The sequence below is a fragment of the Balaenoptera physalus genome (assembly GCF_965194825.1).
Source record: "Balaenoptera physalus genome assembly, chromosome: 3".
NCBI classification, from domain to species: domain Eukaryota; kingdom Metazoa; phylum Chordata; class Mammalia; order Artiodactyla; family Balaenopteridae; genus Balaenoptera; species Balaenoptera physalus.
Genome location: NC_138890.1, coordinates 33,570,401 through 33,584,407, shown reverse-complemented (window position 1 = coordinate 33,584,407; position 14,007 = coordinate 33,570,401). Strand labels below are relative to the sequence as shown.

Below are 14,007 nucleotides of genomic sequence, written 5' to 3'. Positions count from 1 at the left end.
CTGTATAGCTTTGCTTTTACCATTTGCCCTAGGGTTCTGTCTGTCCATTTGTTTGTTTGTTTTTGTATAGATTTTAGTGCTTGTTATCATTGGTGGGTTTGTTTTTTGGTTTGGTTGCTCTCTTCTTTCTTTCTTTCTCTTTTTTCTTTTTTTACTACTTTTTAATTTTTTTATTTTTAATAATTAAATTTTTTTAAATTTTAATAACTTTTTAATTGAATTTTATTTTATTTTATTTTATTCTTTCTTTCTTTCTTTTTTCTCCCTTTTATTCTGAGCCGTGTGGCTGACAGGGTCTTGGTGCTCTGGCCGGGTGTAGGTCTGTGCCTCTGAGGTGGGAGAGCCGAGTTCAGGACATTGGGCCACCAGAGACCTCTGAGCTCCACGTAATATCAACTGGCGAAAGCTCCCCCAGAGATCTCCATCTCAACGCTAAGACCCAGCTCCACTCAATGACCAGCAAGCTACAGTGCTGGACACCCTATGCCAAACAACTAGCAAGACAGGAACACAACCCCACCCATTAGCAGAGAGGCTGCCTAAAATCATAATAAGGTCAAAGGCACCCCAAAACACACTACCAGACGCAGTCCTGCCCACCGAAAGACAGGATCCAGCCTCATCCACCAGAACACAGGCACCAGTCCCCTCCACCAGGAAGCCTGCACAACCCACTGAACCAACCTTAGCCACCGACCGGGGGTAGACACCAAAAACAACGGGAACTACTAAAGGGAGCCTGCAAAAAGGAGACCCCAAACACAGTAAGTTAAGCAAAATGAGAAGCAGAGAAATATGCATGAGATGAAGGAGCAAGGTAAAAACCCACCGGAACAAACAAATGAAGAGGAAATAGGCAGTCTACCTGAAAAAGAATTCAGAGTAATGATAGTTAAGATGATGCAAAATCTTGGAAATAGAATACAAGAAACGTTTAACAAGGACCTAGAAGAACTAAAGAGCAAACAAACAATGATGAACAACACAATAAATGAAATAAAACATTCTCTAGAAGGAATCAATAGCAGAATAACTGCGGCAGAAGAACGTATAAGTGACTGGAAGGTAAAATAGTGTGAATAACTACCACAGAGCAGAATAAAGAAAAAAGAATGAAAAGCATTGAGGACAGTCTCAGAGACCTCTGGAACAATATTAAAGGAACAAACATTCGAATGATAGGGGTCCCAAAAGAATGAAAAAAATTGAGGACAGTCTCAGAGACCTCTGGGACTACATTAAATGCACCAACATTTGAACTATAGGGGTCCCAGAAGAAGAAGAGAAAAAGAAAAGAACTGAGAAAATATTTGAAGAGATTATAGTTGAAAACTTCCCTAATATGGGAAAGGAAATAGTCAATCAAGTCCAGGAAGCACAGAAAGTCCCATGCAGGATAAATTGAAGGAGAAACACACCAAGACACATATTAATCAAACTTTCAAAAATTAAATACAAAGAAAAAATATTAAAAGCAGCAAGGGAAAAACAACAAATAACATACAAGGGAATTCCCATAAGGTTAACAGCTGATCTTTCAGCGGAAACTCTGCAAGCCAGAAGGGAGTGGCAGGACATATGTAAAGTGATGAAAGGGAAAAACCTACAACCAAGATTGCTCTACCCAGCAAGGATCTCATTCAGATTCGACGGGGAAAATAAAAGCTTTACAGACAAGAAAAAGCTAAGAGAATTCAGCACAACAAAACCAGCTTTACAGCAAATGCTAAAGGAACTTCTCTAGGCAGGAAACACAAGAGAAGGAAAAGACCTACAATAACAAACCCAAAACAACTAAGAAAATGGTAATAGAAACATACATATTGATAACTACCTTAAATGTAAATAGATTAAATGCTCCAAACAAAAGACATAGACTGGCTGAATGGATACAAAAACAAGACCCATATATATGCTGTCTAAAAGAGGCCCACTTCAGACCTAGGGACACATACAGACTGAAAGTGAGGGGATGGAAAAAGATATTCCATGCAAATGGAAATCAGAAGAAAGCTGGAGTAGGAGTTCTCATATCAGACAAAATAGACTTTAAAATAAAGACTATTAAAAGAGACAAAGAAGGACACTACATAATGATCAAGAGGTCAATCCAGGGCTTCCCTGGTGGCGCAGTGGTTGAGAATCTGCCTGCCAATGCAGGGGATACGGGTTCGAGCCCTGGTCTGGGAAGATCCCACATGCCGCGGAGCGGCTGGGCCCGTGAGCCACAACTGCTGAGCCTGCGCGTCTGGAGCCTGTGCTCTGCAACAGGAGAGGCGGCGACAGTGAGAGGCCCGCGCACCGTGATGAAGAGTGGCCCCCGCTCGCCACAACTAGAGAAAGCCCTCGCACAGAAGCGAAGACCCAACACAGCCAAAAATAAAAATAAATAAATAAATTAAAGAGGTCAATCCAAGCAAAAGGTATAAAACTTGTAAATATTTATGCACCCAACATAGGAGCACCTCAATACACAAGGCAAATGCTAGCAGCCATAAAAGGGGAAATTGACAATTACACAATCATAGAAGGGGACTTTAACACGCCACTTTCAGCAATGGACAGATCATCCAAAATGAAAATAAATAAGGAAACACAAGCTTTAAATGATACATTAAACAAGATGGACTTAATTGATATTTATAGGACATTCCATCCAAAAACAACAGAATACACTTTCTTCTCAAGTGCTCATGGAATATTCTCCAGGATAGATCATATCTTGGGTCACAAATCAAGCCTTGGTAAATTTAAGAAAATTGAAGTCATATCAAGTATATTTTCTGACCACAATGCTATGAGACTAGATATCAATTACAGGAAAAAATCTGTAAAAAATACAAACACATGGAGGCTGAACACTACACTACTAAATAACCAAGAGATCACTGAAGAAATCAAGGAGGAAATCAAAAAATACCTAGAAACAAATGACAATGAAAACATGATGACCCAAAACCTATGGGATGCAGTAAAAGCAGTTCTAAGAGGGAACTTTATAGCAATACAATCCTACCTCAAGAAACAAGAAACATCTCAAATAAACAACGTAACATTGCACCTAAAGCAATTAGAGAAAGAAGAACAAAAACCCCAAAGTTAGCAGAAGGAAAGAAATCGTAAAGATCAGATCAGAAATAAATGAAAGAGAAATGAAAGAAACGATAGCAAAAATCAATTAAACTAAAATCTGGTTCTTTGAGAAGATAAACAAAATTGATAAACTATTAGCCAGACTCTTCAAGAAAAAAAGGGAGAAGACTCAAATCAATAGAATTAAAAATGAAAAAGGAGAAGTAACAACTGACACTGCAGAAGTACAAAAGATCATGAGAGATTACTACAAGCAACTTATATGCCAAAAATATGGACAACCTGGAAGAAATGGACAAATTCTTAGAAAAGCACAACCTTCCGAGACTGAAACAAGAAGAAATAGAAAATATAATCAGACCAATCACAAGCACTGAATTTGATACTGTGATTAAAAATCTTCCAACAAACAAAAGCCCAGGACCAGATGGCTTCACAGGTGAATTGTATCAAATATTTAGAGAAGAGCTAACACCTATCTTTCTCAAACTCTTCCAAAATACAGCAGAGGGAGGAACACTCCCAAACTCATTCTACGAGGCCACCATCACCCTGATACCAAAACCAGACAAAGATGTCACAAAAAAAGAAAACTACAGACCAATATCACTGATGAACATAGATGCAAAAATCCTCAACAAAATACTAGCAAACAGAGTCCAACAGCACATTAAAAGGATCATACACCATGATCAAGTGGGGTTTATCCAGGAATGCAAGCAGTCTTCAATATATGCAAATCAATCAATGTGATAAACCATATTAACAAACTGAAGGGAAAAAAACCATATGATCATCTCAATACATGCAGAAAAAGCTTTCGACAAAATTCAATACCCATTTATGATAAAACCCTCCAGAAAGTAGGCATAGAGGGAACTTACCTCAACATAATAAAGGCCATATATGACAAACCCACAGCCAACATCATCCTCAATGGTGAAAAACTGAAACCATGTCCACTAAGATCAGGAACAAGACAAGGTTGCCCACTTTCACCACTATTATTCAACATAGTTTTGGAAGTTTTAGCCACAGCAATCAGAGAAGAGAAAGAAATAAAAGGAATCCAAATTGGAAAAGAAGAAGTAAAGCTGTCACTGTTTGCAGATGACATGACACTATACATAGAAAGATGCTTCCAGACAACTACTAGAGCTAATCAATGAATTTGGTAAAGTGGCAGGATACAAAATTAATGCACAGAAATCTCTTGCATTCCTATACACTAATGATGAAAAATCTGAAAGAGAAATTAAGGAAACACTCCCATTTACCATTGCAACAAAAAGAATAAAATACCTAGGAATAAACCTACCCAAGGAGACAAAAGACCTGTATGCAGAAAACTGTAAGACACTGATGAAAGAAATAAAAGATGATACAAACAGATAGAGAGATGTACCATGTTCTTGGATTTGAAGAATCAACATTGTGAAAATGACTCTACTACCCAAAGTGATCTACAGATTCAATGCAATCCCTATCAAACTACCAATGGCATTTTTCACAGAACTAGAACAAGAATTTCACAATTTGTATGGATACACAAAAGACCCCAAATAGCCAAATCAAACTTGAGAAAGAGAAACAGAGCTGGAGGAATCAGGCTCCCGGTCTTCAGACTATTCTACAAAGCTACAGTAATCAAAATAGTATGGTACTGGCACAAAAGCAGAAATATAGATCAATGGAACAGGATAGAAAGCCCAGAGATAAACCCACACACTTATGGTCACCTTATTTTTGATAAAGGAGGCAAGAATATACAATGGAGAAAAGACAGCCTCTTCAGTAAGTGGTGCTGGGAAAACTGGACAGCTACATGTAAAAGAATGAAATTAGAATACTCCCTAACACCATATACAAAAATAAACTCAAAATGGATTAAAGACCTAAATGTAGGGCCAGACACTATAAAACTCTTAGAGGAAAACATAGGCAGAACAGTCCATGACATAAATCACAGCAAGATCCTTTTTGACCCACCTCCTAGAGAAATGGAAATAAAAACAAAAATAAGCAAATGAGACCTAATGAAATTTAAAAGCTTTTGCATAGCAAAGGAAACCATAAACAAGATGAAAAGACAACCCTCAGAATGGGAGAAAATATTTGCAAATGAAGCAACTGACAAAGGATTAATCTCCAAAATTTACAAGCAGCTCATGCAGCTCAATATGAAAAAAACAAACAAAAAAAAATCCAAAAATGGGCAGAAGACCTAAATAGACATTTCTCCAAAGAAGATATACAGATTGCCAACAAACACATGAAAGGATGGTCAACATCACTAGTCATTATAGAAATGCAAATCAAAACTACAATGAGGTATCACCTCACACCAGTCAGAATGGTTATCATCAAAAAATCCACAGACAATAAATGCTGGAGAGGGTGTGGAGAAGAGGGAACCCTCTTGCACTGTTGGTGGGAATGTAAATTGATACAGTCACTGTGGAGAACAGTATGGAGGTTCCTTAAAAAACTAAAAATAGAACTACCATATGACCCAGCAATCCCACTACTGGGCATATACCCTGAGAAAACCATAATTCAAAAAGAGTCATGTACCACAATGTTCATTGAAGCTCTATTTACAATAAACAGGACATGGAAGCAACCTAAGTGTCCATCGACAGATGAATGGATAAAGAAGATGTGGCACATATATACAATGGAATATTACTCAGCCATAAAAAGAAACGAACTTGAGTTATTTGTAGTGAGGTGGATAGACCTAGAATCTGTCATACAGAGTGAAGTACGTCAGAAAGAGAAAAAGAAATACCATATGCTAACACATATGTATGGAATCTAAAGAAAAAAAAAATGGTTCTGAAGAACCTAAGGCCAGGACAGGAATAAAGACAAAGGCGTAGAGAATGGACTTTAGGACAGGGGGAGGGGGAAGGGTAAGCTGGGACGAAGTGAGAGAGTAGCATGGACATATATACACCACCAAATGTAAAATAGATAGCTAGTGGGAAGCAGCCACATAGCACAGGGAGATCAGCTCAGTGCTTTGTGACCACCTAGAGGGGTGGGATAGGGAGAGTGGGATGGAGACCCAAGAAGGAGGAGATATGGGGACATATGTGTATGCATAGCTGATTCATTTTGTTATGAAGCAGAAACTAACACAACATTGTCAAGCAATTATACTCCAATAAAGATGTTAAAAAAAAAAGAAAGAGCATTGTAAAGAGAGTCACGTTTTCTTTATTATTCTATTTAGCTTAATGGCTTGCCCGTGTGACCCCTAAGTTATCTTGGGTACTGTACTAGATGGGGCTTATAAAATGTTTAGCCAAGTGCCTGGTACATCTCATATATTCAAATAATATCACGTATTGTTATAAATATCCCACACTTTGTAACAGTTGTAAATACGAACAAGTTCCGTTCTGAGAGTGTGTTCTTAGTCCAGTTTGTTCGTAAGTCGAACAGAGTTAGCCTAGGTACCCAACTAACACAACTGGCTATATACTACTGTGCTATAATAGGTTTATAGTACTTTTCACACAAATAATACATAAAAAAACAAACACAAAAAATAAGAAGACATTTTTAATCTTAAAGTACAGTACCTTGAAAAGTACAGTATTTCAGTACAACAGCTGTCATACAGGGGCTGGCATGGAGTAAACAGGTAAGAAGAGTTACTGACTGGAGGAGGGAGAGGAGGTGGGAGATGGTAGAGCTGAAGGATTGTCAGTAATAGGAGACGGAGGGCAAGTTGCAACTTCACTAATGCCTGACCTTGATGGCACAGGTTCTGGTTCCTTGCTGGATTCAATTCTATCTGCCCTCTTGAAAAAATGATCCAGTGATGTCTGGGTAGTAGCTCTTTTTTTCTCATCATAGATGACACAGTAGCACTGGACTGCATCCTGAGTGGCTCCTGCAACCTTAGTGTATGCTTCTACATTTGGGTTCTGTGCCTCAAAAACTAACAGTGCCTCCTCTAATAAAGAAAATCCCCTTGCCGTTTCCTACGTCGTGAATCTCTTCAGTTCTTCAGTTACTTTTTCTTTCTCTTGTCTCTTTTCATCCTTTCTCTGGGCCTCCAATTCTATCAGGTCTTCATAAGTAAGCTCCTTGTGTTGCACAGCAAAGTACTGTACAGTAAAGTACACAAAAGCACAACCACTTGTAGAGAATGCACGCACGTGACAACATATGCCAGACATGTGAGCTGACTATCATGATTGCACATGCAAACGCACGTTCGCATCTTTGAAAGTTTGCAACTTGAAGGTTCTTATGTAGGGGACTTACCGTAACACTCTCTTGATCCTACGGAGTTGAATCAAATGGGATCCCTGTCCCTAGAGTTGTATGTCATTGAGACTGTCACTCCTTTTTGAGTAGTTCCTGCCCACTACCATGAATGTTAATATTGATAAGATTTCTGGCAAAGAAAGTCACTGGAAATTTCTGGAGAGTATTATAGTAAATTGAAAAAAAGAGTAGGAAGAGAGGGCTCTATAGAGTTTGATTCACTAAGGAGACAGAAGCTACTGGATCAATGACCACCTTCACTAGAGTCAGAGGTAAGCCTGCCCTAAGATGTTACACTATTAAGCAAAGAGCAATGGTGTGTAACAATTTCTGGAAACTGAAAGAGGAGAAAGGATATTGGACTTCTAGCAACTAGTTCACAGTTATTAAGAAAGCAGACATGACTGACACTGAAAACAAAATAGTGATTACAAATTTACTGTTTGATGCTTTAGATGCTGCTCAGAAATTATGTTTGATTCCAATCTAACTAATATTCATTGGGAATATGATTATTACAAATATGCAGTGACAAAATCAGACAATAATAAAACGGCACACATTTCATATTAACAAAGTTGTTATATCTTCCACATTTTATTAAATTTCCTGCTTTACACACCAAAAGACCAGAAGCGTTAGGATTCCCCCAGATACCCTAATCTGTGTGAATCCCATGCTCAGATTATTTCAAATAATTAATTAATTAGATTAATTGAGGAGAAAAATAAGCATGAGTATTTGTGAATTCATAACAAATACCCTTTTACATAGCTAAAAAGTCAAGTATGTAACCTGGGTCTGGTGAATTACTACCATCCATAGAAGAGGCACTGGCAGAGCACTCTCGAGTGTCCAGCTGACATTTGCAAAAGAAAGAGTGATGAAGCTTGCTGTAATTAACCATGAAGCCATGAAAATCCACAGGTTGACAAAGCACACCCTATGTATCAACTCCCTGTTTGAACTGTGTCTTTCTTTTAACGTATAAACACCACCTGTGTCAGTGCTTTTCTCTCCAAAGCCTGAAATTGTCATAAGCTTGTTTTCAGGAAAAACAGCAGTGTATGACATTGCTTTAACATAGAAGAACAAGATTGTCCAGGCTTTAGATAACTAAAGTAAATGAGGAGGAACCAGAGTCCCTATTCACTTAAAGAGTTGGTCAGATCCCTTCATGACTAATACCTGTTTTGGAAGCCTTTGAGAAACTACTGACACTTTTGAAAAGAAGGCAGCACATACTTGAAATGGTTATTCCTTATATTTTGAAATGCCATACTTGTAAGAAATTGTTACTTGATTCATGAGTGGGTTATTAGGTTCCTGTTATATATTTTTTTGTGGTAAAATCTACATAACATAAAATTTTTATGTGTACATTTTTAAGTGTACAAGTCAGTAGCATCAGGTACATTCACATTGTTGTGCAACCACAATCACCATTCGTCTCCAGAACTCTTTCCGTCTACCAAAACTCACTCTGCTCCCATTAAACAGCTCCCTATTACCCTCAACCCCAGCCCCTGACAACCACCATTCTAACTTCTTTCTCTGTGAATTTGACTACTTTAAGTACCTCATATAAGTGGATTCATATAATATTTGTCCTTTTGTGACTGGCTTATTTCACTTAGCCTATCTTCAGGGTTAATGCATGTTGTAACACGTGTGAGAATCTCAGTCCTGTGTAAGGCTCAGATGTTCCATTGTAGGTATACATCACATTTTGTTTCTCCACGTATCTGTTGATGGCTACTTGGCTGCTTCCATCTTTTGACTATTCTGAATAATGCTGCTATGAACATGCATGTACAAATATCTGTTTGAGTCCTTGCTCTCAGTTTTTTTGTGTGTATATACCCAGAAGTAGATATTGCTGGAGCATATGGTAATTCTGTGTTTCATTTTTTGAGGAACTTCCATACCATCACGGCTTATTTTTATCCAAAGGAATCCATACTGTTGTTTTTTGTGTTTCTGTCTCATCTCACTCTTTCCACACCATTAGCACCACACACACACACACACTCTCTCTCTCTCTTCCTTTCATCTTTATTCAGATTAGTTTTAGCAGGGGAGAGTCATTATGAAGCCTATTAATCTTCATTTTTCACAGCAAGATTCATTTTATAGGGCTGGAAGATGCAGAAATGGAACCACACAGCACTTTGTCAGCAGCTAGGATTTCTAAATGTGATGCCGAGTGAAAATTAAACACAAGAGACCAGACAGCAGCTCTAATAACTCAGTAATTTCTAAATAAATAGACTGAGATTGATGGAAATGAAAACAGTTTTCTCTAACAAGGGAAAGTGTGCAGGGTAGTAATATTTGCTTCAAATGCGCTTTGCATAAGGGATTAAAATTCCTGAAAGCCTCTCATTTCCCCATCAGAGAATTTGTTTCTTCTATCAGTCAAATGGTGGTTAATTATCATATTTCAAGGAGCAGCTCATTAATTCATTAACTAAAAATAACTAGATATTTATGTAGGAAGATAACACATAATAACAGATAACTTGAATAGCTCTGCCAACGTACATTTTCTTCCAATTTCATGAAAGTTTCAGGAGGTGACTGCATGCTAAAAGTTTATACCAGCTGTTAACTTCCACTTCAAGAATTTAAGAAATTTTAAATTTTGGAAGGAAATAAATTTAAAACTACATCCCCAAGGAAAATCCTTCTCATTCCATTTGATCAATTTTGTTTGGCTGTTAGGTGTTGACAAAGGAAGGTACAATCAAGGGAATAAGAAACTGGAGAGGAAAGATATAAAGTATTAAAATGACAAACTAGGTCAAGGACCTTGAAAAAGGGAATAGTAGAAAAAAAAAAAAACCCCAAGAGAACTGGGGACCTTATCTTTTCTCTCAATTCCAAAATATGTCCCTAATTCCAGAAAAAAAAAAATGTATTTAGCATACTATTTAAAAAGCTTCTGCCACAAAGTTAACCCTTTCACACTTAAAATACCAGTGCTTGAGAAGTGTAATTTGCTTCTTTTTAATTATTTTATTGAAAAATATTTGCCAAAGAGCATGTATATGATATTTATGATGAATTAAAGACTGGTGATTAAACAAACACTTGGTCACTATGCAACCAAGGAATATATAATTTTAGAGAAAACTTGATTTACATTTAAAATTTCATGACAGATGTTGTATGTTTTTCAAGCACTGACACAATTTCAACTACTGTATTTTATTTATGTTTAAGAAACAGAGTTAAGATCATCTGGAAAGATAGATTTTAAAGGACAAAGTTAAAACTCAATTTGCATACCAATTTACATAATCCTTAAATGCTGTTTACCCCTATTAAAGAAAGAAGGATAAATCTCTCCAAAGATATGTTACATTCCTACACAGGCAGGAAGAGCTCTGATTTTTCCCTTGTCCCTACATTTTTCTTGCTGCCTGCCTCTGAAGAAAGTCTCATGCACTGCAAAGATATGTTACCAGCAGTAAATTTGTTTGGAGAATCTGATTTAAGTAAAAGTTTCCCTTTTATATCTCTGCAACTTGAACCAAGATAAATATTTGTTAATACGTAAGTATAATCATTGAGATTGGCCCTATGCCACAGAAGAACTAAGTTTGACTTACAACTTTTCAGTTTTTACTACTTTACTATGATCACAAGAAGCAGCTTCCTCCAGGAAGCCTTCCCTGATCCTGTAAATGCAGAACATGTTGCTGTTCCTCTATCTTCCCATCATTCCTTGTGCTCCCCTTGACCCTGTCCCTCAGGAACTACAGTATACTGTCACACTGAACTGTGTCCGTTAACCTATTGCATTCCCCCTCAAGAGACCTGCTAGTTCAGTAATGGCAGGGACTCTACTTGTTCTCGGTTGCATCCCAATAAATAAACTAACACAGTGCTTGCCCCATAGTTGACAACTATTTATTGCACAGTGCCATTAATCTTCCCTGAACAAAAACGTCCATTCTGTATCTGTGCACAGAATCACCTACCTGTGGAATTTAGAAAACTTTAACTTACGTGTGTCAACTTTTACAGCATAGCCACTGAGTCTAGAAGCACAGATAGACACATTTTAAAATAGTGTTATATTGTTTCACTATCTTATGTATAGTTCTCATGGACAAATGGATTTAGTCTACCTCAGTGCTTCTCAAGATTTAATGTACATAACAATATCATGAGGAACCTGTTAAAATTGAGATTCTGATTCTATGGGTTCTGGGCTGGGGCCTGAGATTCTATATTTCTAACAAGCTCCCAGATGTTATCGCTGCTCCTGTTCCATGGACCACAGTTTGAATAGCATCATTTTACATAAAATGTCATTTGTCATTTAATCACCTATAGTTATTTCCTCAAGATGCAAATATAAAGACATGGCCAATAAAACAGGAAGAGGAGGAGGAGAAGGAGAAGGGAAAGAAAAGAAGAAGACCCATCCTACTAACCAAGGCTAATGGCAGCCATTTTTCCTGAATAATATATTTATGTAGAAGCTTTGCATTTGAGCAAAGGAAGGCTTTAGAACAACGCTACCAAATTATAAGCAAAGGCTTAGACCAAAAAAAGCTTTTGACAAATATTGAGGATTTAGTGATGAGATGACCAATAAAGCACCTATTTTAGAGCATTGGATACAATTGAAAGCTCCTGTGTTAAATGATAGGCTTTAAAATAGCAGGGATGAAAATCAACAATTAATAGTAAAGAGGAAGAAGCTGGCAGGAAAAAAAAAATAGATTCTCAGGAAAGAATTCAAAACTCAACTCACCAAAGTTGAAAGAAAATAAGTGCTTGATGTACTAGGAGGAGGAATGAGAAAAAATATTTTGCAGAACTGATCTCTGGTGGCCTCGGCCTGCAGCGGCTTGAAGCAGGATTTCAGTTCCCGGTCAGAGATTGAGGTCGGGCAGTGGCAGTGAGAGCGCTGAATCCTAGCCACCAACCAGGGACAAGTGGCCACGACAAGGCCCTGGCCTGTCAGCTGTGTAGAAATGAATTTCCACATAGAGACGGAAAGTAATGAAGCAAGTAAAGTGTTTATTAGGAGGAAAAAGGGTACAGTATGTGTGGATAGACACATGGGTGGGCTCAGAGAGAGAGAGTCACGCCCTCGTGGTAGTTTGAATCACTTTTTTAAAAAAAATTATTTATTTATTTATTTTTGGCTGTGTTGGGTCTTCATTTCTGTGCGAGGGCTTTCTCTAGTTGTGGCGAGCGGGGGCCACTCTTCATCACGGGCGTGCAGGCCTCTCACTGTCGCGGCCTCTCTTGTTGCGGAGCACAGGCTCCAGACGCGCAGGCTCAGTAGTTGTGGCTCACGGGCCTAGTTGTTCCGCGGCATGTGGGATCCTCCCAGACCAGGGCTCGAACCCGTGTCCCCTGCATTGGCAGGCAGATTCTCAACCACTGCGCCACCAGGGAAGCCTGTATCACTTTTATGTGGCATTTCTTTCGGGTTTCCTTTGACCAATCGTCTTGCTTTGACTGGTTCTGAGTCCGTATTTGGTATATCTCAGGGTCCTCCCATGTGTGCTTGCACGTCTCTTAGCCAAGATGGATTCTAGTGAAGAGGACTGTGGGTAGTTGACATCACTTACTGTGGGGTGGCGTCTCCTCCCTTTTTGACCTCCAAGGAGCCTTTCTGCCCTTGTGTAGTTGGGGAGGTCTCCTTGACTTAGAGAATGAGGAATATGTGGTCTTTTATCTCTTATCTGGGTGGGGCCCAGCCTCCTCCATCATCCTGCTTTTATGGAGCTTCTGCTATTATGGAGTTTCTGGCCACAGGGGACGAACTTCAGCTGTTTGGCTGGGGCCCCATCTATCTCCTGCCTCAGAACAACAATAGAGTGAAAGAAAGCCTGGAAAGAAGGTTCAGACCCCTAAATTCATTTTTTTTCAATATATATTCAGGAATATTTTCGGTCAGGCACTTTATTAGGCTTATGGGATAGAAAGTTGAATAGGACATTAGGAAATGTATAGTTACTTTAGGTAGACATATGCATAAGTAAAAAAAATTACAATAAATTGTGCCATAAAAGACATATAAAACCGGCATTTTATAATTAAAATGTTAGCATCTGATTGCTTGGCTGGGGACATACATGGGAAAGGTGACAAGAAGTCATTTGAGCTAAGTATTAAAAGATGAAAAAGTGTCCCATTCTGTGCTCCTCCTCACCCCCAACAAGAGAAGAAAGAGCATTCCAGGCAAGGAAAAGCACTTAAAAAGATAGGTAAACTGAGCCATGCCACTAACTGGGCCCGGGGCAATTGGTTTTATTGAGGAAGGCAGACAACTGTGTGCGATTATAGGAGCATGTAGGAGGTAGGGAGAGCCGTAAAGAGAGAATATGTATACAAATTCATGTTGGGAGGAATAAGAGAAGATATTTTGTTTTTTTTTTGTTGTTGGTTAGTTAGGAGAAGGATACTTTTATGTTTAAATTATATAGAGCTGTTTGGAACAACATCTTCAAGCTTCTTTGGAAAGGAGGAATACTAGTGGTGAAAACAGACCAAACAGAGAAAAGATTGCTATACAGAACAGAGAAAGGAGTGATTAGAAAAAGATAATTTGATGCAACATTTTCAGATATAAATACTTTAGAATCTATACACAATACATTT

At 38.3% G+C, this 14,007-nt stretch overlaps 1 long non-coding RNA gene across 1 annotated transcript; it reads left to right on the top strand.

Moving 5' to 3' along the window:
* Positions 1 to 2,070: 2,070 nt before the first annotated feature.
* On the top strand, positions 2,071 to 12,110 carry LOC309658282. The gene is made up of 2 exons (XR_014262173.1): positions 2,071 to 2,104; positions 2,407 to 12,110. It is a non-coding gene; the product is annotated as an uncharacterized lncRNA (long non-coding RNA).
* The last annotated feature ends 1,897 nt before the right edge of the window (positions 12,111 to 14,007 follow it).